Consider the following 21,413-nt stretch of genomic DNA (forward strand, 5'->3'; position numbering starts at 1 on the left):
AAAATGGGAATTTCCTGGCGGTGCAGTGCTTAGGACTCAGGGCTTTCACTGCCGTGCCCCAGGATCAATCCCTGGTTGGGGAACTAAGATCCACAAGCCTCGTGGTGCAGCCAAAAAAACTGAAAAGTAAAAAGAATAAATAAAAAATTTTTAAAAGGTGAGGAAAAACCAAAAGCAATCTCCAGATTTAATGTGATCCCTATCAATTACTCATGACATTTTTCACATAACTAGAACAAATAATCCTAAAATTTATATGGAACCATAAAAGACCCAGAATTCCCAAAGCAATCCTGAGGGAAAAAACAAATCAAGAGGCAAAACCCTCCCAGACTTCAGACAATAGTACAAAGCTACCGTAATCAAAACAGTGTGGTATTGGCACAAAAACAGACATATGCTTAATGGAACAGAATAGAAAGCCCAGAAATAAACCCACACACCTACGGTCAATTAATCTTCAACAAAGGAGGCAAGAATATACAATGAAGACAGTCTCTTCAGTAAGTGATGTTAGGAAAAGTTGGACAGCTGCATAGAAATCAGTGAAGTTAGAACAGTCTCTCACACCATACACAAAAATAAACTCAAAATGGTTTAAAGACTTAAATATAAGCCATGACACCATAAAACTCCTAGAAGAGAACATAGGCAAAACATTCTCTGACATAAATTATACCACTACTTTCTTAGGTCAGTCTCCCAAGGCAATAGAAATAAAAGCAAAAATAAACAAATGGGACTTAATCAAACTTACAAGCTTTTGCACAGCAAAAGGAAACCATAAACAAAATGAAAAGACAACCTACAGATTGGGAGAAAATATCTGCACACGATGTGACCAATGAGAGCTTAATTTCCAAAATATACAAACAGTTCATACAACGCAATAACAAAAAAAAAACAGCCCAATCAAAAAATGGGCAGAAGACTTAAATACACATTTCTCCAAAGAAGACATACAGATGGCCAATGGGCAAATGAAAAGGTGCTCAACACCGTTAACTATTAGAGAAATACAAAACACTGGTCAGAATGGCCATGATTAAAAAGTCTACAAATAATAAGTGATGAAGAGGGTGTGGATAAAAGGGAACCCTCCTACACTGTTGATGGGAAGGCAAATTGGTGCAGCCACTATGGAAAACAGTATGGAGGTTCCTTTAAAAACTAAAAATAGAGTTGCCATATGATCCAGCAATCCCACTCCTTGGCATATATGCAGACAAAACTCTAATTCAGAAAGATACATGCAGACTTCCCTGGTGGTGCAGTGGTTAAGAATCCACCTGCCAATGCAGGGGACACAGGTTCGAACCCTGGTCCAGGAAGATCCCACACACTGCAGAGTAACTAAGCTCATGCGCCACAACTACTGAGCCTGTGCTCTAGAGTCCATGAGCCACAACTACTGAGCTCACGTGCCACAAGTACTGAAGCCCGTGAGCCCTAGAGCCCACACACCTCAACTACTGAGCCCATGTGCCTCAACTACTGAAGCCTGTGCTCCCTAGGGCCCACATGCTGCAACTAGAGAAAGCCTGCGTGCAGCAAAGAAGACACGATGCAGCCAAATTATTTATTTATTTTATTTTATTTTTTTTATTTTTAAAAAGAGGCCAAGGGAACATCAACATATACAGGACAAAAAGAAACAACAGAGGTAAGAATAAAACCAAGAGGAAGTAAGTCACACAGGTCAAAGGTGGGAACGATAGGGCTTCCCTGGTGGCACAGTGGTTAAGGAACCACCTGCCAATGCAGGGGACACGGGTTCAAGCCCTGGTCCAGGAAGATCCCACATGCCGCGGAGCAACGAAGCCCATGAGCCACAACTACTGAGCCTGCAATCTAGAGCCGGCAAGCCATGGCTACTGAAGCCCGTGTGCCTAGAGCCCGCGCTCCGCAACAAGAGAAGCCACCACAATTGGAAGCCCATGCACCACAACAAAGAGTAGCCCCCCACTCACCACAACTAGAGAAAAGCCTGCACACACCAACTAAGACCAAATGCAGCCAATAATAAATAAATAAAAATTTTTTTTAAAAAAAAGGTGGTAACGACAAACATATCAGATGTCACAAATCAGTCAAAAAATATGAAGAAAAGTGTCCACTGGATTGGACACTACAGAGGCCAGAGTTAACTCAGCCTACTGAAACAAACCACTAACAAAGAGCTCACTAATTCCTCCATACCTATTCTATTATTGAAAAGTTCTGATCGTTACAAAGCTTTTTCTTTACAAGGAAAGGAAAGCATAGAGAAAGCACAGTACTATACTCAAATTCTGACTCTGAAGGAGAATTAAGAAGTTTAACAACTAAATACAATAATGAGACTTTATTGGATCTTGATTTGAACAAACTAGTTATAGAAGAGAGCTGGGGAAATTTTTATAAGAAATACTATTAGCTGATAAAAGAAAGTTCTATTAATTTAAGTGGGATAATGATATTAAGATTGTATAAGACTTACTTTTGGAGATGCACTGCACACAGAAATAGAAGTGAAATATCATGTCTGTACTTGTGTTAAAATATATCAGAAAAAAAAGATGTAGTAAATCTTACAAAATGTTAATTGTTAAATACAATTCTTATATGGGTAAATGGGTGTTTGTTACATTTTTCTCCTAATAATAACAAAAAAGGCTTCAGAAACAAAAGATGATAAACTATTTGTCAATTCAAAAAAAGAATACTGAAAAACTGAAACCATTTCCACTAAGATCAGGAACAAGACAAGGTTGCCCACTCTCACCACTATTATTCAACATTGTTTTGGAAGTTTTAGCCACAGCAATCAGAGAAGAAAAAGAAATAAAAGGAATCCAAATCGGAAAAGAAGAAGTAAAGTTGTCACTGCTTGCAGATGGCATGATACTATACATAGAGGATCCTAAAGATACTACCAGAAAACTACTAGAGCTAATCAATGAATTTGGTAAAGTAGCAGGATACAAAATTAATGCACAGAAATCTCTTACATTCCTATACGCTAATGATGAAAAATCTGAAAGAGAAATTAAGGAAACACTCCCATTTACCATTGCAACAAAAAGAATAAAATACCTAGGAATAAACCTACCTAAGAAGACAAAAGACCTGTATGCAGAAAACTATAAGACACTGATGAAAGAAATTAAAGATGATACAAATAGATGGAGAGATATACCATGTTCTTGGATTGGAAGAATCAACATTGTGAAAATGACTCTACTACCCAAAGCAATCTACAGATTCAATGCAATCCCTATCAAACTACCACTGGCATTTTTCACAGAACTAGAACAAAAAATTTCACAATTTGTATGGAAACACAAAAGACTCCGAATAGCCAAAGCAATCTTGAGAAAGAAAAACGGAGCTGGAGGAATCAGGCTCCCCGACTTCAGACTCTACTACAAAGCTACAGTAATCAAGACAGTATGGTACTGACACAAAAACAGAAATATAGATCAACGGAACAGGACAGAAAGCCCAGAGATAAACCCACGCACATATGGTCACCTTATTTTTGATAAAGGAGGCAAGAATATACAATGGAGAAAAGACAGCCTCTTCAATAAGTGGTGCTGGGAAAACTGGACAGCTACATGTAAAAGAATGAAATTACAACACTCTCTAACACCATACACAAAAATAAACTCAAAATGGATTAAAGACCTAAATGTAAGGCCAGGCACTATAAAACTCTTAGAGGAAAACATAGGCAGAACACTCTATGACATAAATCACAGCAAAATCCTTTTTGACCCACTTTCTAGAGGAATGGAACTAAAAACAAAAATAAACAAATGGGACCTAATGAAACTTCAAAGCTTTTGCACAGCAAAGGAAACCATAAACAAGACCAAAAGACAACCAAGACAACCCTCAGAATGGGAGAAAATGTTTGCAAATGAAGCAACTGACAAAGGATTAATCTCCAAAATTTACAAGGAGCTCATGAAGCTCAATATCAAAAGAACAAACAACCCAATCCAAAAATGGGCAGAAGATCTAAATAGACATTTCTCCAAAGAAGATATACAGATTACCAACAAACACATGAAAGAATGCTCAACATCATTAATCATTAGAGAAATGCAAATCAAAACTACAATGAGATATCATCTCACAACAGTCAGAATGGCCATCATCAAAAAATCTACAAACAATAAATGCTGGAGAGGGTGTTGAGAAAAGGGAACCCTTTTACACTGTTGGTGGGAATATAAATTGATACAGACACTATGGACAACAGTATGGAGGTTCCTTAAAAAACTAAAAATAGAACTACCATACGACCCAGCAATCCCACTACTGGGCATATACCCTGAGAAAACCATAATTCAAAAAGAGTCATGTACCACAATGTTCATTGAAGCTCTATTTACAATAGCCAGGACATGGAAGCAACCTAAGGGTCCATCGACAGATGAATGGATAAAGAAGATGTGGCACATATATACAATGGAATATTACTCAGCCATAAAAAGCAACAAAATTGAGTTATTTGTAGTGAGGTGGATGGACCTAGAATCTGTCATACAGAGTGAAGTAAGTCAGAAAGAGAAAATCAAATACCATATGCTAACATATATATAAGGAATCTAAAAAAAAAAAAACAATGGTCATGAAAAACCTAGGGGCAGGACAGGAATAAAGATGCGGACCTATTAGAGAATGGACTTGAGGACACGGGGAGGGGGAAGGGTAAGCTGGGACAAAGTGAGAGAGTGGCATGGACATATATACACTACCAAATGTTAAACCGATAGCTAGTGGGAAGCAGCCACATAGCATAGGGAGATCAGCTTGGGGCTTTGTGACCACGTACAGGGGTGAGATAGGGAGGGTGGAAGGGAGGGAGACGCAAGAGGGAAGAGATATGGGAATATATTTATATGTATAGCTGATTCACTTTGTTATAAAGCAGAAACTAACACACTATAGTAAAGCAATTATAACTCCAATAAAGATGTTAAAAAAAAAAAAAGAATCCAGGGCTTCCCTGGTGGTGCAGTGGTAAAGAATCCGCCTACCAGTGCAGGGGACACGGGTTCGACCCCTGCTCCAGGAAGATCCCACATGCCGCAGAGCAACTAAGCCCGTGCACCACAAATACTGAGCCTGCGCTCTAGAGCCCTCAAGCCACAACTCCTGGAGCTCAAGTGCCACAACTACTGAAGCCCTCGTTCCACATCTACTGAAGCCCGCACGCCTAGAGCCCATGCTCCACAACAAGAGAAGCCACAGCAATGACAAGCCCGTTCACTGCAACGAAGAGTAGCCCCCACTTGCGACAACTAGAGTAAGCCCACGCACAGCAATGAAGACCCAACGTAGCCATAAATAAATAAATAGCATCACAATTAAGTTAAAAATCTCAAGATCTACTAAAAAAAATTTTGCTAGAATAAAAAAATAAAAGAGCTTAGAGGGAAGAGCAGATGATATACCATGGCAAACTGTGCTAGATAATTCAGAAAAGATCTAGTGATGGCAAAGATACTGAGATTGAAAAAGCATGTAAAGACATAAAATTTCATGAAATGAGAGCAGAAAAAAAATTTTCTAAAATAACACTGTTACATATTATTTAAAACATACGTATGTGACCAAAATAAATTAAACAAGGCAAGTTTAAAAAATTGATTCCAGCTAAGTAGCTGAATCATCTTGGGCATGTTACTTAACTTCTCCCCCTCATTTATAAAATAGAGGTAAATATTAACTATATCTCACTGAGTTATAATGAGAATTAATGACAACACACTAAGGAATTAAAGGATAAAAATGCATAAATGAAGCAAAAGGCAGGGTGCACAACACACAGTAAGCATTCAATAAAAATGAGTTCCCTTTCCTCTCTCTTCCCCAGCCCAACCTTAATCCTAGCTCTGGATGCTGCAAGTATACAACAAATTAAGTCTGGTTTTCTTCTTTATTATACATTTTCAGTTACCAAGTTTTCTCCAGGGCACATATACACAAGTCTTTCAAGTTTCCCATGAAACATGGCATCAAGTGCTCCCTGGTTATCTTCTTTAAAGTTTAGCCTTAATTGCCCTCCAAATTGTCAAAGCTCTTCTAAAACACAATAGCAAAAAAAGTACACAATATTACATATATGGTCTAACTAGGACAGAATTGAGTAGGATTATTATTTCCCATAATCTGGATATAAAAAACATAGTTTCTGATCTTCTAAGTACACTAAATGTATCTAAAACTTTTTATGCTGGAACATGAAACTTGACACAAGATCAACCGATTGATATTAGGCCCATTCAAATAAGCTGAGATGCTAAAGTACTAAGAGGATTATGAATTTCCAGGATAGGACTTCCCTAGTGGTCCAGTGGTTAAGAATCCACCTGCCAAGGCAGGGGACACGGGTTCAATCCCTGGTCCGGGAAGATCCCACATGCCACGGAACAACTAAGCACGTGGGCCACAACTACTGAGCCTGCACTCTAGAGCCCGCGGGCCTCAAGTACTGAAGCCCGCATGCCTAGAGCCCGTGCTCCACAGCAAGAGAAGCCACCGCAATGAGAAGCCCACACACCTCAACGAACAGTATCCCCCACTCGCCACAACTAGAGAAAGCCCGCGCACAGCAACGAAGACCCAATGCAGCCAAAAATAAATAAATAAAATAAATAGATAGATAAATAAATAAATTTCCAGGTTAATCTTTATTTTGATAAATTTTCCTATTTGATTTAAGAAGACCACTTAGGTCAAATAGGCAACTCACCTCTTCTGATAAAGTGGTTAGAAGTCTATTTCAGAGGCTGGTAAAGAAAGCAATCAAGAGAAAAAGGAAGTTAGATTCCTGGGGTTAGGGCAGGCTCTTCTATAGTTTACATTACAAAGGTCAAAGGAGGAATCTGATAAAAGGCAAAACAAAATTAATAACATGAAGTATTGTCAAAAAATATTCACCAAAAAATATTTTCAACCTTATTTCTCTCTCAAGTGTATTATTTCCACTAAAGGGAATATTTTATAGCCATTAAAAGTGAGTTACTGGGCTTCCCTGGTGGCGCAGTGGTTGAGAGTCCGCCTGCCGATGCAAGGGACACGGGTTCGTGCCCCGGTCCGGGAAGATCCCACATGCCGCGGAGCGGCTGGGCCCGTGAGCCATGGCCGCTAAGCCTGCGCGTCCGGAGCCTGTGCTCCCGCAACAGGAGAGGCCACAACAGTGAGAGGCCCGCGTACCGCAAAAAAAACAAAAACAAACAAACAAAATAAGTGAGTTACTATAAGCAGACATAAGATAAATGTACAAGAATGTATTAACTTACATGTTGTCAGTAACAGAAAAAAACTGGAGACAATCCAAATGTCCATCAATAGGGTAGGTTAAATAAACTGGAATACATCCAAATAATGTATTATATAGTCATTAAAAGAATGAGGTAGGGCTTCCCTGGTGGCGCAGTGGTTAAGAGTCCGCCTGCCGATGCAGGGGACACGGGTTCTTGCCCCGGTCTGGGAGGATCCCACGTGCCACGGAGCGGCTGGGCCCGTGAGCCATGGCCGCTGAGCCTGCACGTCCGGAGCCTGTGCTCCGCAGCGGGAGAGGCCACAACAGTGAGGGGCCTGCGTACCACAAAAAAAAAAAAAAAAAAAAAGAATGAGGTAAATTCTATATATACTAACATGGAGAGATGTCAAAGTTTCACTGTCAAGTGACAATACCAAGATATTGGTATTGTCACTTGACAGCGTCACTGTTGGCAAAATAGAATGTATAGTGCAATCGTATTTTTATTTTTTAATATAATAGTAAACATTAGTATATATCAAAAAATTTAAAGGAATGCATATATTAAACTTTATCTTGGTGGAAGAGGTGATTATAAGAAAGACTTTTTTTTTTAATTTATTTTTGGCTGTGTTGGGTCTTCATTGCTGCATGCGGGTTTTCTCTAGTTGCGGCAAGCAGGGTCTACTCTTCCTTGCTGTGCGTGGGCTTCTCATTGCAGTGGCTTCTCTTGTTGTGGAGCACAGGCTCTAGGCACGCGGGCTTCAGTAGTTGTGGCATGTGGACTCAGTAGTTGTGGTTCGCAGGCTCTAGAGCACAGGCTCAGTAGTTGTGGCGCATGGGCTTAGTTGCTCCCCAGCATGTGGGATCTTTCCGGACCAGGGCTCAAACCCATGTCCCCTGCATTGGCAGGTGGATTCTTAACCACTGTGCCACCAGGGAAGTCCCAAGACTCATTTTTTTATGGAATACGTTTCTGTTCAGTTTTTTTACAATGATCTTGCATTACTTTTGTTTAAAAAATGAAGATTAAAAGCTTAGAACAGGGCTTCCCTGGTGGCACAGTGGTTGAGAGTCTGCCTGCCGATGCAGGGGACACGGGTTCGTGCCCCAGTCCAGGAAGATCCCACATGCCACGGAGCGGCTGGGCCCGTGAGCCATGGCCGCTGGGCCTGCGCCTCCGGAGCCTGTGCTCCTCAACGGGAGAAGCCACAGCAGTGAGAGGCCCGCGTACCGCAAAAAAAAAAAAAAAAGCTTAGAACAACTAAAAATCACCCTTTCATCCCTCCCACTACAATAGCTTAGACTACATGAGATGAAATTTATATGTTAAGTGCGAAGAGGGAGGGGCAAAAATATAAAAATTGAATAATCAATGATTATAATTATATAAAAGTATGCACTGGAAAAAATAAAGGAATTATACCAAAGTGATAATGTTATTTTGGGTAGAAAATGTATGACTTATTCTTTACTCTTATTCTAAACTTTCTATAATGTTATATTGACAATAAATATAGCAAACTGAACATAATTTCACAATCAATGTATAATGAAAATGAATCTCTTAAAGCATTTAATTATTAATATACAGAAATACAAACATAAAAGCTGACCTGTAGTAATTCAACCAAATTCATATTAACTACAGCATACTCCCTGGTATTTCTTTTTTCTGAAACGGGTTTGCTTCCTTAAAATATTTTCTTTCTGATTTAAATTCAGGAAAAAAATTCTAATTCCAGTTAAAAATGTATTCTCTAATGTAACTATGGAGCTTTAAGAGGACTTTTAATGTGATTTCCTTATACTTGTAAAGCTTCAACAAGACCAGAGCCTTACCATGCCACAGGGTTATCTGGTCTTAAGAATCCAAAGGAAAGAGTACATAACTATTATAAAAGGTATTTTCAAACAATGCCTATTTTCATAGTTCTTTAATATATATACACATATATACTTTTCAAATAAAGGGTCATATTCCAGTCTGAAATTTCACTTCTGTTTAAATACAATTGTCTTTGATAATATCTCTACTATTTCATAAGCATGAAAGATTTCAACATCATTTCAGACTAGTGGGAAGGAAGCAAACTGCAACCTGTAACAGTTCACATAACACACATGACAGTTAAAAAAAAATTCAATGGCGGCTTCCCTGGTGGCGCAGTGATTAAGAATCCGCCTGCCAATGCAGGAGACACGGATTCGATCCCTGATCTGGGGATATCCCACATGCTGCGGAGCAACTAAGCCCGTGCACCACAACTACTGAGCCCATGTGCCACAACTACTGAAGCCCATGCGCCTGGAGCCCGTGCTCCGCAACAAGAGAAGCCACCACAATGAGAAGCCCGCACACCGCAACGAAGAGTCGGCCCCGCTTGCCACAACTAGAGAAAGCCCACATGCAGCAACGAAGGCCCAACGCAGCCAAAACTAAAAATTTTTAAATTAAAAAAAAAATTCAATGACATTTGTTGCATATAAAATTCCTTAGCTTGGCATTCAAAGACTTTGCTCTACTAAAACTGGCCTAATCATTAGCCCCCAGACTTAACCCTCCTTTCAAGTGTAGCTTTCCCCTCCTAACTTGGCTTAAGTGATGTTCATCTCATTCCAGCTGTTGTACTCAGTTAACATCTTCTTGGTCTTCCTAGCTTCACTCTCACACCTCTCCCAATCTATTCTCCAAAATAAGTAAACTTTTGAGAACTTTTCATGTGTGATACAAAGGCTCTTTCTTAGCTGGCCCCTGCCCACATCTCCAGCCTCATCTATCTCTATTCCTCTACCCACAGACACAATCTGCTCCAAACATAGAGAACTACTTGTAGAGTCCTGCTCACACTTCAATACCTAGAAGGAATATTCCTTCTCCCTGGCATGTTCTTCTTGACCTCTTCTACATGGCTCTCCAGTGATCATCTCATAAGGAAAGTGTTCTCTGACCCCTCAATCTCTTTTTTCTGTGTTTTGATAATGCCTTCCACAAAGCTCTGTTATTATAGTTATCACACAGTATTTTAATTGTTGCTTATCTGTCTCTTTCACTGGACTCTGAGCTCCGTGAGGGTTAGACTTGAACTTACTCACCTCCAAATGAATTATGGCATACAAATTTTAATACTACTATATGAATCAAAATCTACAGTGGATAAAAAAATGAAAATAAGTAAGACATTGAGATTCCGTACTTCCTATGTAAAAACATATTCATTCTTTCATTCACTCAGTCAACAAATATTTATTTAGCACCTACTAAGGGCCAGGCACTATGCCAGACCCTAGGGAGTTGGTAAGGACAATGCAAACACATACACAAAAAGAATCCTGAGAGTCCAAAATGTTAACATTGGCTATTAACTCTTTGAATCTTGGGGAGATTTGAATAATTGAAAATCATCTCTATTCCCCAATTCCTCCTTAATGAACATGCATTAATTTTATAATCTTACACACACACACACACACACACACACACACACAAATGAGGGGTCCTCCCAAATTACAAATTCCTACCAATCAGTAAGAATACAATACGCAAAGTAAATAATGTGCAAATTTGTCAACCATAGCTAATGTGAAAGCAAAACAATTTTTGAGAACTTTTAGTCAGATTCCAATTATACCTAATACAAAGAACAACAAAGACTAAAGTATGCAAAAATACTTCAGGATTTCCACTGTGCCTACTTTTGAAAAAGATCCCATGCAAATTGTCCAAGAAAAACACTGACCACAAGATCAATACCACCCTAGTTTCCCACACTGCAGAAAACAAAAATTTGTCATCCTATTCCATTTAATGCAGGAGAAGAGATAACAATCTCTATACAATTTGTTCAGAAGACAAATTAATAAGTAACACCATATTTCATCTGTATAATGATTTACAGTTTACAGTTCACAAAGCACTTTGACCTTAACAATAATTCTATTTTCTTGTTCCCACTGGATAGATTAAAAAACTAATGATTGAAAAAAAAAAAAAACTAATGATTGAGATGAAGAAGGTCTTTCTAACTATGACTCAAAATCCAAAAGCCATAGAAGACAAGATTGATAAGTCTGTCTACATAAAAATCTAGAAGTTCTGCATGGGAATAAAAGAAGTCAGAAGACAAATGTCAAAATGGGAAAATATTTGCAATACATACCCCAGACAAAAAAGTTTATCTTATTACATGTATATATGATATATATACATAAATACATATATATCAATACATAAATAAATATATATACATATTTATATCATATATAAAAAGAGAGAGAAACTTAGAAATTAATAGGAAAGAGGCCTATGACTCAAAAGAAAAACAGGTAAAGAATTTAAACACGTAGTTTACAGAAAAGGAAACATGAGTGATCAAACAATATAAAAAGATCCTTAACCTTAACGTAATATTTTAAAACTTAAAACTACTCTGAGGTATCATTTTTCTCTATCAGATTGGCAAAAATTCAAGTTTGATAACAGTAAAACATAATCTTAGTAACACCAATCCTGAAGCCAGAATACTTGGTTTGAATTTCTGCCACAGTAACTGTATGATTTGGGCAAATCACTTAAAGTCTCTATTCCTCAAATTATTAATCTGAAAAACGGAGATAATAACAGTACCTACCTCAAAGGATGTTATTAAGATAAAATGAAGTAATGTATATAAAGCACTTAGAACAGTATCTGGTACACAGTAAGTACCATGTAAGCATTAGCTATGATACAGCTAATGTTGGTGAGTGAACAGGCAATGCACATTTTGGAGCAAACCCAAAGGGAAGCAATTTGGCAACATATTTCACAGTTATAAATGCATATATCCTTTGACTTAGAAATCCCACTTTCTATAAAGTGATCCCACAAATATCCTTTTACACATGTAAAATGACACATGTTCAAGGGTCTCCATTACAGAATTGCTTATAATATCAAAAGAGTAGAAGCAACATACATGTACAACAATAAGGAACTAGTTAAATTATGATACATCCATTCAATGAAATACTGTGCAGATTTCATGAAAAAAAGCAGAAACTCTCTATGTACTGATCTGGAAAGATCTCCAAGATACATTAAGTGAAAAAAAATTTGGGGGGTAATGGGTTGAAGGTACAGAACAGTGGGGACTATGGACTAACTTTTGCATGAAAAGTAGGAAAAATACATTCATAATTGTAAGCGTTTGCCTAAAGAAAGTCTAAAAGAGTGTAAAGAAACCAGTAAAAGTGGTTGGGCAAGGGACATGAAACTGCGTGGATGAGGAATAGGCATAGGAGTGAGACTTTCACTGTTTATATAAAATATATAAATATTCAACTATTTATTTAACCATTTGAATGTATTACCTATTCAAAAATTAAATTTAAAAAAACCTAACGCTCAGAGGATAAAAAATTTGCCTACAATCATATAGCCAATCATAACAGGGTCGATGACAGTTAGGACTTCCACTTTTTTCCTTATATCACACTGCCTTTCTGAAATTTTCAGGAATGTAAGATTTAAAAATTATCACAAGTAAGCCTTTCTCTGAAACAACCACTCCGAGTGCTCAGTAGAAATAACACCAGTGAGACTACACTGAAGTCATCTCCATATGACGACTTGGAAAACAGTATAATACTCATTGTTGGCCCAAAACATTCACCATCACCCACACTATACAATGTAATATTTGGGCTTCATTTACCAGAAGGAGACAAAATTCTCATAAAAGCCCTTATCATAGATTTCAAATTCCAACACAACATTCATTTTGCAGAAAAGATGAAATGTACGACACAAAGATTATATTTATAAACACTTTCACATAGAGAAAAAATCATTAAAGCAAGTCAGCTTTCTACTCTAAATAAGCCAGGGAATGAGTACATGTAAATATGTAAATACGTAATTTACTTTTTACAAATAACGTAAGTACAAAATGTCATTGGGGATACTGGGTTGGAGATTCCCTAGTCTAGCTTCTCAGCACGTACACTTTTAAACAGAGCTAAACAGGCCTATCATATTCCAAATCACAAAAGATCTGTGTTTCAGACCATCCCAAATAGACATCTGTTTGAGAGAATAATACATCATACATCCAGGGCATCAAGTATTTGAGGATCTCGACATTAATTCACACACAAATATCTGTACCACCTAGTACTGCTTTTGAACAAGTGCCAAGGAACGTCCAACTCAATTCTGGGTCCCTTAGTTCTGAGCAGCCCCACATATAGGACCCAATATCTTCTCTGTTCCATTTCCCGCTTCATAGTGGGCAACTATGACATCCATACTGATGACATATCAATATCCTTTATAGCCCCTTAACCTCCCACTACTTCAATAATCTATGCGTCTATTCCCCTTCAACAGCACTGAGACAGTTACACTCTGGTTTTTTTTTTTAAGTTTATTTATTTACTTATTTATTCATTTGTTCATTCATTTATTTTGGCTGCGTTGGGTCTTTGTTGCTGTACATGGGCTTTCTATAGTTGCAGCGAGTGGGGGCTAGTCCATTGTGGTGCGCAGTCTTCTCATTGTGGTGGTTTCTCGTGTTGCGGAGCATGGGCTCTAGGCACGCGGGCTTCAGTAATTGTGGCTCGCAGGCTCTAGACTGCAGGCTCAGTAGTTGTGGCACACAGACTTAGTTGCTCCGCGGCATGTGGGATATTCCCAGACCAGGGCTCGAACACGTGTCCCCTGCATTGGTGGGCGGATTCTTAACCACTGCGCCATCAGGGAAGTCCCTACACTGTTTTTTGTTATACCTTGAAACTATATTTATACTGAACTCTCAGCTTTCTCATTCTGTTTTTCTTACAAAACCTAGTCTTCAACCACATTTCTGATTGTCTCCTTATTTTCCAAGTACACCAGCCCCAAAGAAGGTTTTATTTCTCACAGCCCCAGCTCTGACGCTCAAAGTGCATCATACCATCATACCTCCCACACTATCACTAGCAATGTAAAATTACTCTCCATTTTACCTTTCTTTCTTGTAAATTCCAATTCTGGATCAACCCAATCATCTTTTTTGCCCTCTTGCTCTTAGGCTGCTGGAGTGGAAAATGCATGCTCCTGGGCCCCACTACAAATATATATTTCTAACTTTAACTTGGCTTAAATGTGTCAGCAATCTTTTTTATTTAATCCTTAATCCAGGGACTTCCCTCCCTGGTGGCGCAGTGGTTAAGAATATGCCTGCCAATGCAGGGGACACAGGTTCGAGCCCTGGTCCGGGAAGATCCCACATGCCACAGAGCAACTAAGCCTGTGCACCACAACTACTGAGCCTGCGAGCCACAACTACTGGGCCCACATGCCTAGAGCCTGTGCTCCACAACAAGAAGCCACCGTAATGAGAAGCCTGCACACTGAATGAAGAGTAGTCCCCGCTCGCCGCAACTAGAGAAAGCCCACGTGCAGCAACGAAGACCCAACGCAGCCAAAAATAAAAATAAATTAATTAATTAAAAGAAGAATCCTTAATCCATTCCTCTTTCATTTTCCATTGAATATTTCCATGGCCATAATACTCAAGCCAGAAACTCACCATAGTTCCTTCAGTCTCCAAAGATAATTGACGTCTCCACAGATAACTTATCACATCAACAAAATAAAACCATCTTTTAAACTCTCTCACCTTCCTTCTCTCCTACCACATCATTATCCATCTCGATGTCTATCCTTTCGGTGTCAAAGAATGAAATGCCCAACGTATCTCCTAAATAAAATTTCCCCTCAACCTACCATACTAAAAAGAAAAACACACATGTGCCATAGTGGAAAGAACACAGGTTTCAGAGCTAGACAGACTTTTTCAAATTCTTGCCTATAGCTTCCCAACTGTAAAAGAGGGATACTGATACATAAACAAGGCTGTTGTGATCTATAACGCATCTTTATGATACCTGGCATATAGCATAACCTCAACAAAGGTGTTTCACTACTATCAGCTCTCCTTCATAATCACAGTTGTTGAAAGAGTAATTTTACTGTCTCACATTTGCTCCTCAATCCATCACGATCTGACTACTGCCATCATTCCCACCATCACGCTATCTAAAGTGTCTTTCAAAGAAAGCAAGTGATCTTCTAATTACTAAATTCAGTGGTTTCTTCCGAATTCTCATTCTACTGGTCATACACCACATCATACACTGATGGTCGCCCTCTCCCTTCTTGAAACCCTTTCTTCCTTTGGCTTCTATCATAATGCCATTCTGTTCTAGTTCTTGTCCCACTGTTTTAACCTCTCTTTCTCAGTGTCTATTACCCTTCAAACAATGATATTCCTTCTGGTCCACAGCCCTTTTCTTCTCTTCTTTCAGTATTACCACCCCATACTAAGGCTTCAAACATCCCCCATATACTCTTTGTTGACCCTCAAATATATGTATTCAGTTCCAAACTTTCTCCCAGTTTTCAGACCCAAATTTCCATCTACCCACAATGATACCTGAAAAACACCTCAAACTAAACTTATCCAAAATCACATTACCTCCCCTCAAAATTGCTTCTTTATGTTCCCTATTTCAATTAACACTATCAATCCATCCCATCAGCCAAGTTAGAAATCCCCCACTAATTCTCTCAACTCTATTTTTTTCATAATAAATACTATCTATTAAAAGACAAAAGTGAAAATACAAGTTACAGATCAGAAGAGAATTTTTGTAACTAATTGTACTCAAAGTATATTAAAAAAAACTATTAGAACTTAGTAAGAAAAAAACCCACAAAGTAGAAAAATGGGCAAGAGACTTAACAAGCAATTCACAGAAGAAACCAAATTGGGAAACACAAGATATTCAACATTATTAATAATTGGGGAAATGCAAATAAAGACCACAGTACCTTTTTATACCCCCTAAATTGGTAGAAATTTAAATGTCAGATACTACCAAATACTAATAAGAATATGAAGCAGTGATAACATTCATACTCTGCTATAGGAGTGTAAATTGCTGCAACCACTTTGGAAAACAATCTGATATCTTATGAAGTTAAAGTGCATATACCCCATGACCCTACTCCTAGGTCTTGTTGCATGTGTGTACCCCCAACTCCAGCCATAGGCAATCACTCATCTACATTCTGTTTCTTTAGTTTTGCCTACTCTGGACATTTCGTATAAATGGAATCATACAGTCAACTCTATTTTGAAACCTCATGGAACTGCATGCCATTCTCTTCATTTTCCTACCACTATTCCCCTCTGACCTGGATTAGCACACTACTTTCCTGCCTACCTAGGCTTTCTGCCTCCACGCTCTTCACTTTGAATTCTTCCTCCATATTTTCACCAGAGATAATCAACCATACCAAACTCCTGCTTAAAAGCTTCAATGGCTCCCCATACCTACAGAATAAAGTCCAAATTATTTAGCAAAGTTTTTTTCAGAGGGATACATTGAAAGGTTTTTAAATTCGACAAACCCGGTTTCACTTCTAGCTAAATCTGAATACTGGCTTAGTCCAGAGTGTTCAAAGTTAAGGGTAAAAGGCAGAGGAGGGAAAAGGAAAGATGCGGAGAGGAGGGATGACAGGGGAGGAGTGAAAAAAAGGAGTCAGTAGTGTCCGAGGGGAGGGAAGTATCTTTCGAGGGTAGAAGTGGGTGTTTTCGAGGGTGTTACGTTTGAGAAAAAAAGTGAGGGAGTCCAGATCTCTGAGCGAGCTGACAGGGTGGAGCTGGAGGTCTCAGAAACGGGAGTTCTGCGACGAAATGAAGAAGTCCTGAGTCTCTGAAGTGGGGAAAGAGCCTGAAGGAGTCGGGGACCAAGTCCCTGATACGAAGGAACTTCTACGGGTTCCGGGCCTCTAAGGTGGGGAGGGAGAAGGCGCGGGGCAGGGGTAAGAAGCCGTCCCGGGACCCTGAAGGAAGTGAAAAGAGTAGGGGAAGGGGTCGAGGAGTGTCCCCAGCCGCTGAGAGGAGGCTCCGGGAAGCGAAGGAGTCTTGCCAGTGCTAAAAGACCGGAGCACCAATGCTCCTAAGCCCATGCGGGCGGTAGCCGCGCACGCGGGCCGGGGTGCCCTGGGTTAGTGCCCCACGCGCTCTCTTGGCGTTACCTGAGGCGGGACTGAGCAGCCAGAGGGGTGCCTGCGCGGGCGGGAGGGGGAGGCGGAGGCAAAGAGGGAGCATAGTAGCCCTCACAGCTCGGAGGCGGCAGCGGCTCTTAGCCTGCGGAGGCGGTAGGGCTCCCTCGCGCAGAAGCCGGCGACTCGGCTGGGCCAGCGGCGGCGGAGGACGAGGAGGCTACTGCCATGACCCCGCAGCCGGGGCCGCTCCCCTCGCCTGTTCGGCGAGGCCAGGAGAATGATCCGGCCGGCGAGCCAAAGAGCGCAGCTGGAAGAGCCCTGGGCTGCCCAGCCGCGAGCGACTGAAACTCCTGCCCAAGCGGGCAGGGAAGCTAGGGGCGGGGTTTCAACGGTCACGCCCCTCTTCTCAAGCCCTCCCTCAGAGCAGCCAATCAATCGTTAATCCTGGAAAAACGAGCTAGTGGAATTGCCCAATTAGCACTAGGAATGCCACGTGGTATGAGGGTGGACACAATGGGCGTTCAGAAAAGCCAATCATCAGCCCAAAGCGCCAACTCCGGAGGACGAAGGGAACCAGTAGGAAGGAAGTAGAAGTAAAAACAGAAGAGGCAGTGTGCGGGAAAGGCGGAACCAAGGGCGGAACCAAGGAGGAGAGAATACACCTGGGGAAAACACGAGCCCAGGAGCCTCTCAGAGGGCGGGAGAGTAAACACAAAATGGGCCAATCAAAATGCCAAACATATAAGCGCTTGGTAATTGATAGAGGCAACAGAAAATGGATTCTACTAGCGCGGCTTTTGGCTTCGTGAAGATATAGCTGAATAAGGACTTGAGTAGGCAAAAGCCGTATGAACGCAGAGTCGGACAGGATCTCACTATAGTGTGGAGGGAAAACTGAAATAAACAATTATTAGCGACTTGAGATAGTAAGAGCAATGGGTATAAATGCTGAGCGAGCAATACCTCTAAACTAAGAGATTCGATTTGGTGAAGGCTTCTTCCAGGAGGTTAACACTTGAGCTGGCTTGAAAACAGGTTAGAGAATAAGAATGCTATTCAGCTGTTCAACAGGCACATATTTCCTCATGCTTTCCATACGCCTGGACCTCATGCCATCAAGGTATGAGCCTGAGCAGATTGAAGCTTCCAGGGCAAGAGCAGGCAAACAGTGGAGTATGGCCTTCCTGCACCCACGTTCCCTGGGGTTAGAGACCTCCTTTGTGCCATCTTTAGACTTGCCTCCTGTTGCAAGGGTCTTGACAGATGAGTGGAATTTGAACAGTTGGAGTATAGGTGGTGTGCATTTTTGGTGGCAATAAAGTTTAAGAAAGATGTGTGGTAAGAGATAGAAGGCAGAGATAAGAGGTTAAATGTGGGTTCAGCTTAAATGCCAAACTTGTCCTTTCTTTTTTATGCTGGGAGAATTATCAGAGGTTCTTTAGCAGGAGAGTAGCCTTTACAGGACACTGTTTTAGGAAGATTGATAGCTCACAGGATCTCTAAAGGGAGAAGAGAGGTCACCATCACCCAGTCCCCTTGGCAAGCCTTTTCTGTATCATTCGCCTGGCAACAAATCATGTGCTGCCACCTGGTGACTGTTCAAATACCATTGTTCCACATTGCTATTTAATGTTTCTGTTGGAGCCCTGGCACCCTTGCAAACCTGTCTTCCACAGACCTTGATGCAAAGTAGTTGATAAATAAGTAGAGCACTGGTAGCAAGTAGATTAAATAGTGCCATTATGCCAGATATATCACCTGCCCAGTAAAAGATGTCAAAGACAGGGGTTCCTTGTATCTGCTTCAGCAGGAAGATGAGCCTTCATGGGAACTTTTGGGTTTTGTTTTTTTGAACAGGTTCTGTTGGACCCAGGTCTCATCTCTACCATTCCATTCTCATCAATCTCCCTAATGCTGAGGGGGAAGAAAACATGAGGATTGCCTTATAGCTATTCAGGTGTCAAAGGCCCACCCTTCATGACCTGTCTGCTGATTAGGCCAGGGCCTTGAATGTACCCCAAAACAGGAAGTAGTTCCTGCTCTACTCACCCCAGCCTTTTATTATGCTTTTATTTCAGATAACTGTCTCCTCTTCCCAGCTAGACTGAGCTAAGAGATGTGAGTCCACTGCACATCTTAGCTTAGGACAAGTATATACCAGGACTGTTATGTATTATGCTCAATAAACATCCACTTGGTGGATAAATGACATTATTTTTTGGGCTGTATTTAGCACTGGAAGAGACCTAATGAGACCTCAGTGAGATGCTGCTACTTCTAGGGAAACCCTGGACTGCACTGTCTACAACACAAAGCCCAAGTAAGGAAAAAGTAAAGCTTCCCTAATCTACCCAGGAAGGTATACTTCCAGAGAGCAACCAAGTGGTAGAAGGATCAGAACCAATAGCCACAAAGCATTTTAAAAAATATAATAGGAAATATCAGAGTGCATAACTCTTAGTAAGAATAGTATTGAATAAGGGCTTCCCTGGTGGCGCAGTGGTTGAGAGTCCACCTGCTGATGCAGGGGACACGGGTTCGCGCCCCGGTCCAGGAAGATCCCACATGCCGCGGAGCGGCTGGGCCCGTGAGCCACGGCCGCTGAGCCTGCGCGTCCAGAGCCTGTGCTCCGCAACGGGAGAGGCCACAACAGTGAAAAGCCCGCGTACCGCAAAAATAAATTAATTAATTAACTTAAATACAGCATTGTTTCTCATCATCAAAAAAAAAAATTTAAAGAATAGTATTGAATCATAAAATTTGTTTCAATTAATAAATACATACATTTATATTTACTATGCTACAATGTAAACTGTATTTCTTACTGGAGGTCACAGTCAAAAAGCCCTGAACGCCATTGGACTAGAGGTAGAGACTGAAAGAAGAGACACTAAGGAGGAGACTGCTGCAGAAATGCAGCCTGGACTGCTGAGGATGAAGAAATATGGAGGGGCTGGAGTGAGCCTCAAGAGGCAGAAGCTGAAAAAAAAGGAGAGGAAGCCTTCTATTTGCCAGGTCAAAGGCCCACCAGAGTGTCTTGCCCTCCTCTGCATCCCCATAGCAGTACTGCCCCAGAGCATTGTCCTACCTCATTCTACCCACCAGAATGGGAGCTCTTCCTTCCAACGTCCACTGAGCACAGGGCTTGCACTCAGAAGATACAGTTATAAATGTCTATGAACTTGGATTTCAGAGAGAGAGGTGACAGGAAGCAGTCAAGTCACAGGTACAGCTGAGTCTATCCCATGTGGGTGCTGATTCACAGAAAACACATCAGGCAGGATTAAACCATTTTATTGCTTGTGGGTAAGGCTGGACAGGCAGTGACAAACCTCAGTAGGGAGGGCAAACACCAGCTAGATCAAGAGGGTAGGGGAAGGGGACCCAGAAACAGGACCTTGGAAGGGAAGGTGAGCAAAGAAGACATCATCCTACTGCTCTTACAAGTCCTTACAGTCACTCAGGAGCATCTTGGGGCCCTTAAAGTATAGGGCTCTGGGCCTGGAGCTGAAAGCTGCTGGGCTGCAGGTTAGAAAGGGTATGCCTCTGGAGATCTAAGAGGAAAGAAAGGGAAGAGAGAACAAATCATCAGCAAGCACTGTGATACATACAGACCTAGGCTGTGGGCCCTGATGGGGAAGGACATAAAGGCCTGACTCGGGATAAGGAGCAACGGAGGTTGATGGATTCACAAAGAAAGAGGCAGAGACTCCATTCTACCCAATGTCAAACAATTAGGCAGCTGGCATCCAGGCACCATTCAGATTCAGCTTCCCCAAGATCCATGCCTTACCCCCACCTAGCTACCTTAAAAGTTCCTAACTACTGTTACTGTCTGGAAGACTGACTTCAGAGCTAGATGAAGAAAGAGACATGGCGAAGGTGGCAGCCAGGGGCAGCTTAGACTGGAGGACGTGAACGGAGGTCCTGCAAAGGGGAAAGAATCAGAGGCAGAGATGGTGATGGTGGGTCAAGGGGGCCCTCCCAGCACAGAACTGTCCTCCTTCCTGAGGCTAGGACTCCAGTCCCCTCCCCCTTTATCCTCCAAATATATAGAAATACCTCGGTGACTCTGTGTCAAGTAAAGAATGCCCAGTACTGCCCGTATGGGCT

At 41.0% G+C, this 21,413-nt stretch overlaps 1 protein-coding gene across 11 annotated transcripts in view; it reads right to left on the bottom strand.

The window, feature by feature from the left end:
* Positions 1–21,413, bottom strand: part of TESK2 (testis associated actin remodelling kinase 2) — a 137,199-nt gene that overhangs the window by 112,963 nt on the left and 2,823 nt on the right. For 2 of the 11 annotated variants that reach the window (XM_067725933.1, XM_067725932.1), the window contains exons 1-2: positions 17,331–17,672; positions 6,749–6,785 (exon numbers count right to left, since the gene is read on the bottom strand). The exons of 6 other annotated variants lie outside the window; for them this stretch is intronic. The gene's annotated coding sequence lies outside the window, so the exon portion shown is untranslated. Of the gene's footprint in view, positions 1–6,748; positions 6,786–16,513; positions 16,990–17,330; positions 17,673–21,413 lie in introns of those variants that run through there. 3 more of the 11 variants (XM_067725931.1, XM_067725934.1, XM_067725935.1) reach the window with 2 other exon arrangements.

Source organism: Pseudorca crassidens, chromosome 2 (genome assembly GCF_039906515.1).
Source record: "Pseudorca crassidens isolate mPseCra1 chromosome 2, mPseCra1.hap1, whole genome shotgun sequence".
Taxonomy (NCBI): domain Eukaryota; kingdom Metazoa; phylum Chordata; class Mammalia; order Artiodactyla; family Delphinidae; genus Pseudorca; species Pseudorca crassidens.